Consider the following 18,222-nt stretch of genomic DNA (forward strand, 5'->3'; position numbering starts at 1 on the left):
TTTTAATAGTTTGGATTTTTTTTGTTTTTTTTTTTAACGTTTTTATTTATTTTTGAGACAGGGTGAGACAGAGCATGAACAGGGGAGGGTCAGAGAGAGGGAGACACAGAATCTGAAACAGGCTCCAGGCTCTGAGCTGTCAGCACAGAGCCCGACGCGGGGCTCGAACTCAAGGACCGCAAGATCGTGACCTGAGCCGAAGTCAGCCGCTTAACCGACTGAGCCACCCAGGCGCCCCTGGTATGCCTTTCTAAAAAAATTGAGATAAAATTTACACTTACACAAAAATTTACAATTGCACATAATATTTACACATGGTTAAAGCTGCTATAAAATATTTTATACAAGTCTTTTTATGGACACATTTTTCCATTTTCCTTGGGCAAATATCTAATAATGGGAAAGTGTACACTTTCATAGGGAACCTGTATGTTTAAGCTTATAAAAACTCTTACACTGTTTTCAGTGTGGTTTTTCCATTTTGCACATCCACCAAAATTGTTTTGTGGCTGTCCCAGGGAGTCAATCACCCAAAATAGGTCTGAATGTAAAGACTGAGGATGCCATATACACCAAGAGGGTATGAAAAGATTTGTGACTTTCTTTATGGGACTTTCTGGGGCAAACAGGGTAGACACATGCCGGTCCTGATTGTCTTGAGGGAAGGAGGAGGGCGATTGGCATGTAGATTGGGTTTTTTTGTGGTTAGAGGGAAGGCCAGAGTGGGGGGGCTTATGTGGTTTGGCTTTTAGCAGTGCCAAGGAGGGGACCTGCGGGCTTTCTTATAGACTTGCCTGCATGTGGGACAAAAGGAAGAAGGCGGGGCTTGTAATCTTTCAGCAGTCAGCCATCAAAAATAGCATCCTCATTATTATATGACCTATCTCTGTGTTTATATGTGAACGCTTTTATCTTGCCGACAGTTTGTATTTGGTTTGATTTTAAAATCCAGTCCGACAACATCTATTTTTTAATGGAACTGTTTAATCCATTTACATTTAATGGCGTTATTGACATGGTATGGGTTGAAGTCTACCAAATCACTATTGTTTTTTATTTGCTGAATCTATTATCTATTTGTTCCTCTGCCTCTCCTTTCCAGCCTGCTTTTGAATAAGCCCAAATTTTGTGTAGTATTCCATTTTAATTTCTTTGTTAGGTTTTTTACTTACACGTTTTGGAGTATTCAAATTGTTTTAGTGGTTACTCCAGAGATCACAATATACATCATTCACCTGTCGACTACTTAGAGTTAATATCACATTATTTCACATTAAATATAAATATCTTACAACAGTATAATTCCATTAGCTGGAATTATGGAATTTGTTCTAGTTATTACATCTGCCTGACAAATGACCCCCAAATTTAGTGGCATAAACAAACATCTATTATGCTTGTGGATTCTGTGGGTCAGGAATTTGGACGGGCACTGTCGGGATGAATTGTCTCTGTTCTTTCATGTCCAGAAACTCAGCTAGAGGACTTGAATCCCGGGGACTGGAATTATCCAGAGGCTCATTTATTTGTATATCTGGCAGTTGCTTCTGGCTGTCTGGGTCTCTCAGCTGGAACAACACATGGCCTCTCTACGTGGCTTTGTGACCCTATGAGGGCTGAATTACAGGATGAACATCTGAAAGAAAGTCAGGTGGAAGCTTAGCTACCATTATATGACCTAGCTTTGGAAGTCACTCCGTGTATCTTTTGCACATTCTTCTTCTCAAGGCGGCTGCTTCAAAGCCCAGGCCATATTCAAGGGGAAGGGAATTGGACTCTACCCTTTTACGGAAGGAGCATCAAGGTAGAACTCTGGGACCAGAAGGATTTGTCGGCCTTTTGTGAAAAAAACACACTTCACTCCAGTCTGCCCTCTGGCCACAGTTCATCCCTCTCACATGTAAAATATATTCACTCTTTCCCTATGGCTTCCCAAAGTCTCATCCTTTGATGGCACTGGGCTCAGTCTCAATGTCTAGGATGTCACCACCTGCATCAGATCCAGCCGTGGACGGGGTGCCTTGAGTGGATGCCTCCCGTCCAGCCAGTCATATCTTCATCTGAAGGTCTGTGAACTAAAGGGACAGGTTATCTGCTTCCCCGACACCGAACAAATGGTGGTGGAACAGACCTGATAAGTACCACACACACTGATATTTAGAAGAGAAGACACAGGAGACGCACGAGAGTACCTGGTCCGTGGCAATTCTGAAATCCAGCCAGGTACATGTTTCCAGCTTCCTGATCAGGTCTTGGGCCTTCTGTCTGGGAAATGGTTCTCCGTGGTTCTTTGCTCTACCCTCCAGCTCTTTGTTCTGCCCTCTACATCATCCATTCTTTTTCAGAAGAAATGCCCAGCGTTTGCAGCTGTAGTGTTTTTAGCTGCTTCCTGTTGGGAGTAATTTGGAGGCCCACGGGCTTCTTGTGTCGTATTGTCTCTGTCTCTTTTGATTCAAGCTGGTAGTGTTTTCATTGCTGCAATTGTCTTTAAAACTTTGTGACCTTTCTGTGAATTTAGAAGAGGTCACATTACACAAAAGTCATACCCTGAAATTTCATCAAGATAAACTCTTTTGAGATTTTTTGTAAGGCTGCAGAGGGTCAACATCCTTAAAATTCTTAGAAACTTTACTGTCACAGGCAAATATTTGTAGTATGCTCCTAGGATCCTCAGAGAGCTTTTGGTCTCACTGAATAGTCCCTGGAGGTGACTAGGTCTTCCTAGGGTCTTAACAGATAATCCTAGAATCCCACACTGGATTTGGTCCTTTTTCTGATGCCCTTTGCAAATTTGAGAACTTTGAAAATGTGGGGAATGAGAAATAGATTTTTAACCTAGTAAATTCTGAATCCTTTGCATTTTCTACAAATTTCACTTAAAAATGAAATTATACATTTTTCGGCCCATCTCTCTCCTCCCTCATTTTACTACAGGGAGCTAGAAGAATCCAGGAAGCACTTCCAAATCCCTACCTGGAATTCTCCTTAAATAGAGCATCCGGATTATTAGGCATACTTTATATTTTACACATTCCCCTAGGCAACATTGGTGCAACAATTTCCACCAATATATAGCAAAGTCCTTTATCTTCAATTTCCAATAATATTTCCTTCATGTCTCCGGAAGCTTACTGACGAGGTTTTCAAGAGGCATTGGACTTCTGTTCACAGTGTTTCCGAGGCCCTTGGCACTTTCATTGACACTCGCCTGAAGGTCCCTCCCAGCTGGGACCCACTGCCTGGTCCCAGAGCCACTCCCACGTGCTTTGCTTTAATTTGTTTGTTTATTTTGCATATTACAAAGTATGCCACTCTCTGTTGTGGTTAATTTGGTTGCATAAGCATAAGCAATGCCTATTATGCTCATGAATTCTGCGGGTCAGGAACTTGGACAGGACACAGTGGGGATGGTTGGTCTTTGCTTCTCAATGTTGGGAACTCAGCCAGAGGGCTTGAAAGCTGGGGCCTGGAAACATCTGAAAGATCATTCATTCATCTGCCTGGCAGTCCTTGCTGGTTCTTGCCTGGGGCATTAACTGGGGCTATTAGCTGAAGCACTTCGGGCTGGCTCTCCAGGTGGCCTGGGCTTTTTTACAACATGATTCCCAGGGTCTCAAGAGTGAGCATCCCAGGGGAGAAAAAAACCAGGTGCCCTTTATGACTTAGCATTGGAGGTTTTGCGGCATATCTGGATCAGTGATTGTATCCACAGGATTTTAATTTACGGAGGTGACTGAGTGATGGCACGGAGAGATCAACGCCATTGAAAACAGTTCATTCCTGACAGTTTCTGAGAGAAGGAAGCGAGCCACGCCATGCAGGGTGACATGGGGAAGCACCAGGTTTGGCCGAGAGGTAGAAGCAAGAGCGAGGGGGAAGCATGGCCGAGGGCTTTTATTGTGTTTTCTGCAGGGAAGGCAAGGTAGGCCAGGGACAATAGCTTAGGATTGGGAGAGTTTGCATAATATCAGGGGTGATCTCCCCTTGACCAGAACCTGGCGCTGGGATCATCGCTGGGCAAGGCGAGAGAGTTAGGTAAAGGTGTTTGGGGATACGGCCTCAGGAGCAGTCGGTCTCCATATGAAGGGCATGTTTCTGAGTGAGTGCTGTATGACCTTGGGAATTAGCTAGCCCTAGGGGGAGGAGTATCTCCCCAGCCAGCCAGGCCTCCAAGATATCAAAACATCATGCAATAAAAACCATGATTAACATAACATTTTTTTTTTTTTGCCACATTCTAGTTATTGAAGAAGTCATAGAATCCAGTGCATGTTCAAGGAGAAGGTCATTAGACTCCCAACTTTTTTGTTTGTTTATTTGTTTATTTAGAGAGAGACAGAGAGAGCGCAAGCCAGGGAGGGGCAGAGAAAGAGGGAGAGAGAAAATTCCAAACAGGCTCCACACGGCCAGCGCAGAGCCTGACACGGGGCTCGAGCTCACCAAACTGTGAGATCATGACCTGAGCTGAAATCAAAAGTCGGACGCTCAACCGACTGAGCCACCCAGGCGCCCCTAGACTCCAACTTTTGAAAGAAGCATAGAAAGTCTGGAGGAAAATGTGATACTAATTGTGAACATCAAAAAACAAAGCAATCTGCCACACTTGTCCTTACTGTTACTATGGTCAAGTATCTTGATTTCTGCACATATTATAAACCTTACAAAGCTATGCTACGAGTGTTGCTTTAAACAGTTGCCTTTTAAAGAAATTAAGAGAAGGGAAAGAAGATAACCTTTTCCAGTCAGGCCCTTATTTACCATTTTGAGTGTTCTTCATTCCTTCCTGTATATCCCTGCTCTGGAATCAGCTCCTTGAAGCATAAAGAACTTTATTTGGCATTTATTGTAGACGGTGTCTAATTTCTTTATGTCTTTATTTTTTCAAAAAAATTTTTTTATGTTTTATTTATTTTTGAGAGAGAGAGAAAGAGAGAGAGAGCACGGGAGGGACAGAGAGAGGGAGACACAGAATCCAAAGACAGGCTCCAGCCTCTGAACTAGCTGTCAGCACAGACCCCAACGCGGGGCCTGAACCCACGAACCGCGAGATAGTGGCCTGAGCGGAAGTCGGCTGCTTAACCGACCAAGCCACCCAGGCGCCCGGACCGTGGTGTCTAATTTAAAGAATTATTTTAGCTTTCATTTCTCTGAATATATTGGTCAGTGGACAGCTTTATAGTTGTTTATTCTAGGAAGGCCATCCTCCTTACTCTCTCTTTGTCCAAAGTGCAAGTCTTTGGTTTATGCGCCCCTAGGACTATTGTAATCTGGAAGATCTCCTCCATTCTTTTATCCCGCCCCCCGCACGCTGAAATTTATTTATTGAAGGAACCGTTTTTTTTTTTGTTGTTGTTTTTTTTTTTGAATCCTGGCGTCTGCTCTTTTCACCTCCATCGTGTCATTTACGGTGGCTTCTGATTCCCTGCAAGTTTAGAAGCGTGATGAGAGTCAGTTTTTGACATTTTTGGCAAGATTGCTTAGTGCATCGGGAGTCAGACAGTAGCTGGTGTGCTCTCTTTTTGTGATGACATCAACTGTGGTGTTCAATGTCTATATTCGTTGGCTCATTAGGGATGCACCCTTGCTTTTCTTAGTTTGGAAAGTTGAGATCCTAACATGCATAGGAATTTGGTGTCCTGGTTTTCATACTCAACGTATGCACTATACAGAATAAGACTTCCACTCGGTGTTTTGGGGTCTAAACTAGACGCGCTTCCTCTCTGAGCAAGACCATTTACAAAAGCATTTTGATTTAAATAACACGGAAGCTCCTGGGCGCCGGGAGGCTTGACCTTTATTCCTATTATTTTCCATGCCAGATACGACCTCCACTTCTGGCGCTTCGTCCGTGAGTGGTAGTCTACCCTCATTCAAATCGTGTCAGAGCCCCATTTGTTTTGTGACTGGGGCAGAGTGAAAGGTTTCACCCCAAACCTTCATCTCCGCTTTCGCAAGCATGACGGGGAAACATCTGGAAATATTTTATAATTTCACTTAGGGCAAAAATTAGAAGCTTAGTAATTAACCTAATTATAACTTTTTATCTTATTTGAAGTGCTGATAGAAAAACTTTTTTCTAATCTCTTATTATATATATAACTGTATGCATATATCTTGTCATATTTGATTATATATCTGTGTCTATCTACATATCTATCTACCAACTGTTTATTTTCATTGATCTGTCTTTCTATCCAGAAAGGGCCCTGGGTCTTGTACTGTCTGGTTTAGGAACAAGGAATTAGGGAAGCCGGGGTGGCTCAGGTGGTTGAGTCTTCGACTCTTGATTTCAGCTCAGGTCATGATGTCAGGGTCCTGGGATCGAGCCCCGTGTCGGGCTCTGCACTGAGCACGGAGCGTGGTTGGGATCTTCTCTCTCTCCTCTGCCCCTCTTCTCAGCTGGCATGCTCTCTCTCTCTCTCTCAAACAATAATAATAAAAGAATAAGGAATTAAAATTTAGACTGTTGTTGGTTCACAGCCTTCCCCGCTCCCCCCCCGCCCCCCGCCAAGGGTTTGAGCCTCAAAGCCTCAGTCCTAAAACCCTAGAGGGACGGATCTGGTTTTCCTATTCTTTTCCATCCACGTCACATCAGTGGCAACAAAGTGTATTTCCCCCATCACTGATTACAAGGTGAGTAGGATTCTTGACAATGAATACTCCTTTAAGTAAAGAAGGAGACACAATAAAAAAAGTACAGAGAACAAAAGGCAATATTCACAGTCTTGTTAATGTCAGTTTTGTTTGATTCTCAAGGGAAGGTCAGATGATTTTGTTTTGGACTTAGGGTTGGGGAAAGGTCATGTCCACGGAGGTAATTTTCCTGGGGAATCTCCCTAGTCTCAGGTTATTAAAAACGTTTTAAAACATCTTTTGAAATGACTATGTAATAACCTCTATAGATGCACTAGAGTTTGCTTAACGTTCCCGTTAATTGTGAGCATTTAGGTGGCCTGCATATTTTTTCACATATATATTCCCACACATATTGCTGAGATGAACACCTTCCGTCAGGGAGTCGGGGCAATGCAGTTTGTAGTCTCGGGGTGCAGGGTGGGGTCGGGTTGTCGTCTCCGGGTGCAGGATGGGCTCATGAGGTGACAGCTGTACTGGCGGAGTGAAGCCTCAGTGTCTACCCTACTGGGCATTCCCTTTGCCTGATTGTCTATTCTATACGCAGTATGCTTTGAGTTTTTTGATTCATATCACTCAGCCTTTGCCATATTTGTTGTGAATTTGCTTCCCAGTTTGCTACTTGCCTTTTAGGGTTTTTGAAAAGTCCAATGTTTAATTTTTATTGGCATTTTTAAACTTGTTTTTATGCTTAGAAAATCCCTGCCCCACCCAGAAATCAGATGTTCAAATATGTACACCTTTGTTCTTCCCTCCCTCCCTTCTCCCTCCCTCTTCTCCTTCCTTCCTTCGATCTGTCCTCCCCTCCCTCCCCTTCTTTCCTTCAATCTGTCCTTCCCTCCCTCCCTTCCTTTCCTTCTTTTCCTTCCTTCCTTCCTTCCTTTCCTTTCCTTCCCTCCCTCCCTTCCTTTCCTTCCTTTCCTTCTTCCTTCCTTCCTTCCCTTCTTTCCTTTCTTTCCTCCTTCCTTCCCTCCCTTCCTTCCTTTCCTTCTTCCCTTCCTTCCTTCCTCCCTTCCCTCCCTCCCTCCCTTCCTTTCCTTCCTTTCCTTCTTCCTTCCTTCCTTCCTCCCTTCCCTCCCTCCCTTCCTTTCCTTCCTTTCCTTCTTCCTTCCTTCCTTCCTTCCTCCCTTCCCTCCCTCCCTCCCTTCCTTTCCTTCCTTTCCTTCCTTTCCTTCTTCCTTCCTTCCTTCCTTCTTCCCTTCCTTTCCTTCCTCCTTCCTTCCTTCCTTCCTTCTTCCCTTCCTTTCCTTCCTCCTTCCTTCCTTCCTTCTTCCCTTCCTTCCTCCTTCCTTCCTTCTTCCTTCCCTCCCTCCCTTCCTTTCCTTTCTCCTTCCTTCCTTCCTTCCTTCCTTCCTTCCTTCCTTCCCTCCCTTCCTTTCCTTCCTTCCCTTCCTTTCCTTCCTCCTTCCTTCCTTCCTCCCTTCTTCCTTCCCTCCCTCCCTTTCCTTCCTTCCTCCCTTCCTTCCTTCCTCCCTCCCTCCCTCCTTCCTTCCTTCCTTCCTTCCTTCCTCCCTTCCTTCCTTCCTTCCTCCCTCCCTTCCTTCCTCCCTTCCTTCCTTCCTCCCTTCCTTCCTTCTTCGACCCTTCCTTCCTTCCTCCCTCTCTCCTTCCTTCCCTTCCTCCCTCCATCCTTTCATCCTTCTGACCTTCCTTCCTCACCCCCTCCTCTTTCTTTCTCCTCCTCTTTCTTTCCTTTTAAAACATTTAACTCTTTACCCTCCTAGAATTGGTTTTGAATTCTGTTATGAAAGAAGGACTCATATGCACTTTTTCTTTTGTTAACCAAACACCTCAGTGACTTTTACTGAATAACTAAAATTCTTAAAAGGCAAAGAGCTTCTTCAAAGCAGATCTTCAATTTTAGTTCACACCTCTTGGCAACCTGGTTGAACAGTATTCAGAGATTACTTGCAATATTTCAAAGGCCTATCAGAAATCAGTTTATCCTTTGGAAAAATAAAAGATTTTATCCATTGTAAAACTTAAAGTATTGTGGGTTTTTCCCACTTTTAATTAGAATTTTATCAACTCAAGTCAATATAACAAAGCAAACGCTTATCGTCCACCTGCTATGTACCAGATTTCTATGTGAGTCTCTGGATTCTTCATGGCAGTAACATTGCTTATTTCGGGGAAGGACAAATGGAGAATAATCAATAATTGGAGTTTTGTAAATAAATTCTTTCAAAACTGAGTTCTACGGAGGAAAAATTACAAACTCAGATATTTCTTGAAGTCACCACAATGCTACAGATTCCCTTTCTCTAGTGATAGAGTCGTTCAGCCCCTTTGGGAAGCAGTGAATCCAAATGTTGCATATTTGAGCATATTTTTGTAGAGAGGATACGTAATTTTTATCGAACTCAGATTCTAGAACTGCCTCTCCCAATTAAGAAACATTGTCGTTACTAAAATATACTCCTGAGAATAAAATTTCTCAAAAAAACCCTTATTTTATTCACTTAATCGCTCCTTAAGACCTAGATTTCAGGAAGGCAGTGGGGATATTTTAAAACAAATATCGGGGCACCCGGGGGCTCCATCCGTTAAGTGCCCGACTTTGGCTCAGGTCATGATCTCACAGTCTATGAGTTCGATCCCTGCGTCATCAGGCTCTGTGCTGACAGCTCAGAGCCCGGAGCCTGCTTCAGATTCCATGTTTCCCTCTCTCTCTGCCCCTCCCCCACTCACACTCTGTCTCTGTCTCAAAAATAAAATACAAACATAAAAAAAATTTTTTTAAGCAGAAATCTCACTTGATTCCTTCAAGGAACTTGAAAAAGTTCTCTCTCCTTTCCCAAGTGCTTCCAAGAGCAGGGGTACAAAAAGGACCCCAGATGGAGGATCAGTGCTAATAAAATTCGCCAGATTGATCCATCGGCTTGAAACACCACCCCTTCTGGTGTGTTCCGAGTGACTTAGCAGCATGCCGTCTTAACTGCCGTGCGGGGAGGCCTCCCTCGGCGGGCACACACCTCTATGACAGCAGTCCCCGCGGTGACCCAGCCCTGGCAGGGGCTGCCCGAGCCTCTGGAAAAGATCAAGTCAGGTACGCGTCAGGCCCGGTTTGAGAGAACTGAGCACATCTCTGCAGCCCACACGCTCTGTGTGCAATGACTGCCGTCCTGGGTGGTCCCGTTGGCACACGCCATTCCAGGCACCGTAACCTCCCAGTAACGCTGCGCGCGCACCGCCCCTTGTCGCCCCCTGCCCCCCCCCCCCCCCCCCCGCACCTGCTTGGAGACCGGGGGTCGGGAACAACGGGGACTCATAAAAAACAAGCAGACAAAAACAAAGCCCAGGAATTAGGACGCATACATAAAGTGTTGAGGAAGGCCGTGCCAAGTGGTCTAGGATAGGCAGACGCTTCTTCCAAAAGCAAAGAAATACCAAAATAGGCGTCTCCGATTAAAATCAAGGTTTTACCCCAAGGGCGCTCCCTGGAGCAAATTCGAGAGACCAAGCAGGCCACCTTGCGTTGAGTGTGGGGCGACGCTCGGCCTGCCAGCTCCCGACACGGCGGGGACATGCCCACTAGATGGCGCCCCAGTCCAGGCAAATAGTCGCCGGTCTTGGCAAAGAGACAGATTTTGGTATTCATGCCAAAGTCCTGGAGGCAAATGAACACAAGCCCTATTGATTCTTCACCTAGATAGTTCAGTTTCTACTAGAAGAATTCCCTTCTCTCTGACACTCCATACTCATTTTTTTTTAAACAGGCAGCAAAAAAGAAATACCGATGTTCCCTCATGTATTTAAACATGTTCCTGAAAAGATGTGTGTAAACTCCTTGATCACGTTACACACTTAAGGAAATGGTTTTCAGATTATCGGCAATGACTCCTACTGCTTCAGCTGTGTAGCAGAAAGCGTCCTGGATTGGAGTTGGAAAAGGCAGGTCGGGGACCTGGCTCTTCCCGAGGCGTGACATTGGCCAGGTCTCGGGGTCTCAGTTTCCTCACCGAGGGTGACAATAATACTCACCTGACTAGCGACAAAAACACAAACGACAACGCAAAACTCTCCTTGATTCGCTGGTGAGGCAGACCAAAACCGGATGGTGACTTCATGAACCGGAAGTGGAATTCATTTAAAAATATTCCAGGGGGGGGGGGGAATGGGAATAAAGAAGAGGAGGCTAGCAAGGTTTTGAGAATGAGGGAGGGCTTGTGTGCTAGGGCACCTACTTGTTGTTGTTTTTTTTTTTTTTTTAATGTTTATTTATTTGTTTTTGAGATAGAGAGGAAGACAGAGCATGAGCAGGGGAGGGGCAGAGAGAGAGGGAGACAATCCAAAGCAGGCTCCAGGCTCTGAGCTGTCAGCACAGAGCCGGACGCAGGGCTCGAACTCACAGACCGTGAGATCCTGACCGGAGCCGAAGTCGGACGCTCAGCCAACCGAGCCACCCGGGTGCCCCGTAGTGCGCCCACTTTTAGGTCTGCTTAAAATGTTCCACAATAAAAGGTTAGAACACTTTCTTCTACTACAAGGCTGATGTAAAGACGGAGACAGATGTTCTAAGTGCTAAACACTTGTGAATTACCGTTTATCTTTCCTGGGCTGCCATCATCTATGAAATGGGGGATTTGGACCAGCTTAATGGTGTGATCTTCTCACCCCGTCTAATTTTTATGAATGTCTAATGCCAGCCTGTCTTGTACGTGGTGCACATGTGGGAACAGATGTCTATTCAGTCAGGCCTCAGCTCTCCGAGGAGAAGCCTTCCTTGGCCACACTATCTAAACTCGTCATCTTAGATTTATTTTCTTCATTGTATTTGTCACTACCAATATTATAGACCTAATGTGCCCCCCCCATTTATATGTTGAAGCTCTGATCTCCAACATGACTGTATTTGGAGATAGAGCCTCTAATTAAGGTGAAATGAGACTATCAGGGTGGGGCTGTAATCCAACAGGACTGAAGAGGGAGAGACAGCGGGGACAGTCATCTTTCTTGTTTATTTCTGTCTCTCAGCTGACTCCCCATCCAGAATGTAAACGCTGTGGGACAGTGCCTGAGCACAGCACCAATAAACCTCTGCCCTGTGCATCTATGAATGAGCTTTGAAACGCATTGGAGGCGCTCATCCTACACTTATTTATATCGTAGCTCAAAATCCCTTGGTCAGTTACACTTGCCTCCCTGAGCTGTGAATTTCACAAATGTAGAATAGAGGGTTGTATTTTGTTGAAAGTTTATTTATTTACTTTGAGGGGTGGGGTAGGAGTAGAGAAAGAGGGAGAGAGAGGATCTCAAGCAGGCGCTGCCCTGTCAGTGCAGATCATGACCTGAGGCGAAGTTGGACGCATGACTGACGGAGCCACCCAGGCACCTCTAGAACGGAGAGTTTTAAATCAGAAGGCACACGAGGTGGGGCGCCTGGGTGACTCCGTCGGTTACGCGTCCGACTTCGGCTCAGGTCATGATCTCGCGGTCCGTGAGTTCGAGCCCCGCGTCGGGCTCTGGGCTGACAGCTCAGAGCCTGGAGCCTGTTTTGGATTCTGTGTCTCCCTCTCTCTCTGCCCCTTCCCAACTTGCACGTGCTCTCTCTCTCTCTCTCTCAAATAAATAACCATTGGGGGGTGTTGGTGTCCAGTCGTACCACACTTTGTAGCCACAGCTGAACCCCTTGTGCTGTTTGTTCTCACTTACTGTATAATCTCACCAAGGATTTATATCATCAGCAGAAGTACAAAACCGACTCAGAAACAGGACAGTCCTGTTCACACTCCACTGCCCAGTGGGGGGGAGGGGGGTTGGGGGGGGGCCGTTCTCCTGGATTCCAGAAGCGTGCCCTCTAATGTCAAAGACCATTAATCACAAACATGGGCCATTGTCACAACTGAAAATAGTACTTACTGTCGCATGTTATTTATTTGTGTCTTCTTCTATATCTTGTTTTCAAAATAAAGTTCTTATTTTGGATTAATTTTAGATTTACAGAAGAGTTGCTAAGATAGTAGAGAGATGCCCCTCCTCCAGCTTCTCCTAAGGTGACCCTCCATTGCCAAGGTACTTTTTTTTTTTTTAATTTTATTTATTTATTTTGGGAGAGAGAGAGAGAAAGAGGGGGGGAGGGGAAGGGCAGAGAGCACAGAGCCTGATGCGGGGCTTGAACTCATTAACTATGAGATCATGACTTGAGCCAAAGTCGGACTCTTAGCCAATTGAGCCACCCAGGCGCCCTTCCTCAGTCCATTTTTCAAACCAAACTCCAGACTTCCTTTGGATTTCACCAGTTTTTCCATTTGTACTCTGTCCAGGGCACCACACTGCATTTGGTTGTCACAACTGCCTCATCTCCTGTGGGCTGGGACAGCATCTCGGTCTTTCCTTGTTTTTCATTACGGAGACATTCTTCAGAAGAGCTGGTCAGGCAATTTTTAGAATGTTCCCCGATGGGGGTTTGTCTGACATTTTCCTCCTGGCAGGTGGAGCCATGGGGACATCACTGAGATGACGTGCCATTCTCATTACAGCATGTCTGGGGTGTGTGATGGCCATGTGACATCATGGGTCGTGTTAACCTGACCACTTATTTGCCAGGTTTCTTCACTGTGAAGTTATTATTTTTCCCTTTCCCTAATCTAATCTCCGGAAGCAATCACTAACTGCAGCCTAACCCAGCTCTATCTCCTAGAGTGGGTGCTATCAACATGTTATTTAGACTTCTTCTGTAAGCAAGATGTGTCCCTTGTCCCCATCTTTGTGTTTAGTCACTCATTTGTTTCTGTTAGTACAGAGTCATGCAAAGACTGACGATCATATACACTGGCGCAGTTCTGTCCACATGTAAACAGGTGCCGATCCGCTAAGTTGTTCAACACTCAACATTAATTGAGGGGTCCCTGGGTGGCTGAGTTGGTTAAGAGTCTGACTTCGGCTCAGGTCACGATCTCACAGTTCATGAGTTCAAGCCCCGCATGAGGCTCTGTGCTCTCTGCCCCTCCCCTAGTTGCTCTCTCTCTCTCTCTCTCTCAAAATAAATAAAGAAACTTAAAAAAAAAAGTACCATGGCAATGGGAGGTTCACATTAGGAGAAGCTGGGGGAAGGGTATCTCTCTCTCCTATCTTAGCAACTTTTCTGTAAATCTCTTGATTTCGGCTCAGGTCCTGATCTCACGGTTCGTGAGTTTGAGCCGGGCATTGGGCTCATCCGCGCTGACAGCACAAGCCTGCTTGGGATTCTTTTCCTCTCTCTGTCTCTGGTCCTCCCTTACTCATGCTCTCTATCCTTCAAAATAAATAAATAACACTTAAAAAAAAAACAACCCTGAACATTAATCAGGGTGCTTTTCCGGGTGGGAACACATCAGCTCACCTGCCCCGAGTGGGCTCAGGCTTCAGCAGTGCTATCCTCACTCAGCTCGAAGCTCTCCTCGCGCCCGGTGAGGGCCGGGCTCTCACCTTCCCTTCTTGGCTGGTCCTGGCCCAGAAGATCGATGTGGGACTCTAGTGCAGCCCTGCCCTCCTTTGGGGTCCCTGATTTGCTCTCCCTCTTGCTTCTAAATATATTTTTTTAGGGGCTTCCTTTTATATTTACAGAAGCAAAGATAGGAGAGTTCCTGTACACTCCCCTCCCAGTCTCAGCTTCCCTTCCCCATTGCTATCATTTTACATTGTCACGGCCAGTTCGTCAAAGCTAACGTGAGGGATATGGGCAGTGTTTCCCCATTGACCTGAGTCATTTAGGGGATAAACCTGCCCGTTTTCTGTCCCTCCATCCCAGAGGTCCCCTGCCCAGTCTAGAGTCTGGTGTTGTTTACCCAGAGGAGGGGCAGACTTGTGTGCCCCCTGAAATCTCAAGTTCAGATAGAAGCTGCTCCCAAGACATCTAGGGCAAAGGGTTAACTAACATGCCCCTTATCCCCTTTAGGTTTTAGGGAGTGCCTCCAAATGTGTTTTAATGAACAGATACATTCCTTTAACTGGTTGTTGCCCTTTTTGGTTTTATAGCCTATAGTCACACAGTTATTAGCTTTCGCCTTTCAGAAGACAACCACGACAGGTAGCTCCTTTCCAGTCAATTCTGTAAGCGTTCATGAATTACCACGCCCCCTCTGCCCTTCACATCAGGTCAGGCGTTGGGGCCAAAAAAGGCATCCATCTGAATGCAAGAAAGTTCAAACCAAATGGTGGGAGAAGGAAGACCCATAAACACAAGCATAACAAAGGCAGAACGCCAGAGAGGTGTTGCGAAACTGATAAACTGATGATGCCCCTTTTCTCTAACGTCCTGTGGGGGCCTCCAATTCCCTTCAAGATGAAAACAGTATTTTTTTTTTAAGTTGTCTATTTATTTTGAGAGAGGGAGAAAGAGAGACAGAGAGAGAAAACGAGCAGGGGAGGGGCAGAGGGAAGCCGGCGCTGGGCTTGAACTCACGAACTGCGAGATCATGACCTGAACCGAGATCAAGAGTCGGACACGTAATCGACTGAGCCACGCTGGTGCCCCGAAAACAGTATTCTGAACCTGCTTTCCCAAGTCCTCTAAAATCTCTTAGGATTTCCCTGCTCATCTTCTGAATACCAGTGATGGAGAAGTCCTTTCAGATCCTTGCATGGCTGCCTTATCTCTGGGCTTTGCTCCTGTGGTTCTGCCCCCCAACCCAGCAACACCCTGTCTCCTTTCTGGCTAGCTGCTGTACTTGTGGCCTCGGGGGCTCAGTGAAGCTAACTTCTTCAGAGACGTATCTGGACCCAGTTAGTTCCTCCTGCCGTGCCCTCCCAGAGCATCCCGAAATCTCCTTTTTGAACACATCACATTTTTATGGTGACCAATTTTTAATGCCTGCCTTTCCTGGGTGGGGGGTGGGGAAGACCTGTTTCTTCCAGGGAGGGGCTCCATACCTTGTCCCCAGTGCCCAGCAGAGTCTGGGCCGGGGTGTCAGCTCTAGAAATGTCACAGAATGAATGCGTGAATGAGGAGAATGAGAAATGAGCGGATAAGAAGCATAAACAAAGGGTCTTTGTGGTTTCAGGAGGGGAGAAAGGGCACTTAGCTGGTAAGAAGTTCCTGGGGGGGCTGGCATCTGCCCCATCTTGAGGGACGGAAACGCTGAGCTGAGGCACCGGATGTTTCTGACAAGAATCAGCATAAGCAAGAGTGTGGAGCAGGAGAGGGGGACGAGTTAGGGCCAAGTGAGTAGTCCAATTTGGCTAACACGTAGGACAGATGAGAGAGAGAAGAGGGAAACACGAGCATGTTATGCCAAGGGACTCTACCTTATAGGACCAACGGGTAGATGAACTCAACAACTACTTAATAACCATTTAAACACGGAGCAAGGCATCACATGAAATAGGGAGCTTGCCACCGCTGCAAATATTTAAGCAAAGACCAGATGATCATCTGTCCAAAAATACAATGCCGTGACCAAGGGGGTGACATGATTCGACTCAGCTTGAGGAAGAGACAGCTTCCTCAGGGTTGTTGCTCCAGAAGGAGCTGGTCTGCGGGTGTGGGGCTCGGGAGGGAGGTCAGGCAAGAGAGGTGGGTGGGGGCCCATCTCGTTGGGGAGAAGAGGTGGCCGGAACTGCAGGTGGAGGGAGATCGTTTGGGGGGGATAGCACGGGAGGAGAAGGGAAGAAGGCAGGGGGTGGAGACAGGAGGTGCTCCTGGGAAGGCAGGGAGGTGACCGTGGGCACAGGATACCACGGGGTCGTGGCAGAGCAGCAGGAGAAGCTTCTCACAAAAGAGATGCTATTCAGCAGGCTCAGGGCCATCAAAAACGGGGGGCGGGGGGGGGCGGGGGTGGTGCTAAGAAGGTCATTGCTCACCTTTGAGGAAGCAGTTTCGGGGCAAGAGTGGGCGAGAGGCCAGCTCGAGGAGAACGTGGGGCAATAAGGAAGAGGGGATGGCAGAGGCGATGTGGTTTCTGGAGGCTGAGTGGTGAACAGCAGAGAAGACGGCAGAAGCTTGCGGAGGGAGGGGTGCAGGGAAAGGGCTTGGGGTTTCATTTCAGTGAGAACAAACACCGCCCTGTGCAGACATGCGGAAGGAGCGGACTTCGGAGGGGGAGAAGCCAAAGGGGGAGAGCAGAGTCCACAGCTCGAGGATCCAGAGGGGGCCGGGGGCTCCAGGGGACGGGGGGGGGGGGGGGGGGGGGGAGGGGGGAGGGGGGGAGACTAGCTTTGGGGGTAGGGGGGGGTGGGGAGACTAGCTTTGGCAACAAGAGCAGCCACCATCTTTGGCAGGGTCTGCAACGTGGACATGAAGGAGGGAGGTGAGGATTCGGAGACACTGGGAGGTTGGGGCAGATGAAGTTATTCCTCAGCGGGGCCAGGCGTCTCTGGAGGAGCACGCACGAGCTGGAAGAGTTTAACAGGCGGCAGGAAATGAATGGAAGAATCAATCGCCGAGCGTCAGGGGGAACACGCACAGGCAGCGGAGGTTTGTGGCTTTTCTTCACTGCGCTCAGCCGATGAAATGGGTCCGCGGGGGCCTTGCTGGTTTGGGAATCATCAAAGAGGCAGGTGGAAGGGAATTCGTGACGCGCGGTGGGATGAGAAGCCACGAGAAGGAAGACAGCGCATCGTCAAGGTCAGAGCACTTCCGTCAAGGTCAGAGGGTGGGGAAGGCATGGCTGCCGCGCGCGGTGGCCCGCAGCACGTGTATCCGGGGCTGGGGCTGGGGGGCGGGGGCAGCGGCCCAGGGACATTGGACGCCAGCGGGCCTGATGCCTGGCTATGGGGCGGTGGCAGGGACGGCGTGGAGTAAGTCGGGGTAAGGTTGGGGAAGATGGGAGAGGAGGACGGCAGGTGCCGGGGGTTGACCCGGGAAGATGGTCCACCAAGTGCCGGTGAGCACTTTGGGGGGATCTCAGAGCCATCTGGGTGGTCTCTGAGATGGGCTGGAATCCCCAGTAAGGTTGAAGCCAGAGACGATAGTCTTTTAAGATTCCTGTTGCCGCTGTTTTTACCGCCACGCTGGTGTGGCCCGAAGAAGGCAGAAGATCCTAATCACCTCGTAGCACTGTGTGTGTTAAACGTGGTAATACAGGTAGGGCCTTCCCGTGGGGTCTGGTGTCCCCTTCCTTTGCCCAAGCCTCAGCACCGTGCCAGGTCTTGGCAGAGGAGCGAAAGAAAGAACCACGGGCTCTGCTCGCAGGCAGCTTTCGTTCCAGTTGGGAAGAGAAAACGGTACGAGCCTCACCCCACGGGGCAGGAAAGACCGGGTAGTGTTTCTGCACAGCTGCATGAACAGCCCCGGTTGACGCAGTGCTATCACAGTCACGTGCCAAACTGGGTGGGACTGAGGGTACAAAGAGATACAACAAGGACTCCTGGGGCGGTGGGGAGGGGGTGGGGGGGTGGCGGAGACCTTCATAGGAGAGGCCTGGCGGATTCTGATGGGCGCCCAGAAGAGGTCCCATTGGAGGTGGGCCTTGAACGAGGGAGGGAGATTTAGGAAAGCAGATGAGGATGTGTGTTCAGGGCCGGAGGGGCCGATGACGGCAGTGATGACCACGAGAGACACATCCCACGTGTTGCAGGGCATCTGGCACCGTGCTAGGTAATCTCCCCGCATAGCAACCCTAGAAGGCAAAGCGTTGGGGTTCTTCTGGCTGCACGTCACAGAAATCG

The sequence above is a fragment of the Panthera tigris genome, chromosome B1 (assembly GCF_018350195.1).
Source record: "Panthera tigris isolate Pti1 chromosome B1, P.tigris_Pti1_mat1.1, whole genome shotgun sequence".
NCBI lineage: Eukaryota > Metazoa > Chordata > Mammalia > Carnivora > Felidae > Panthera > Panthera tigris.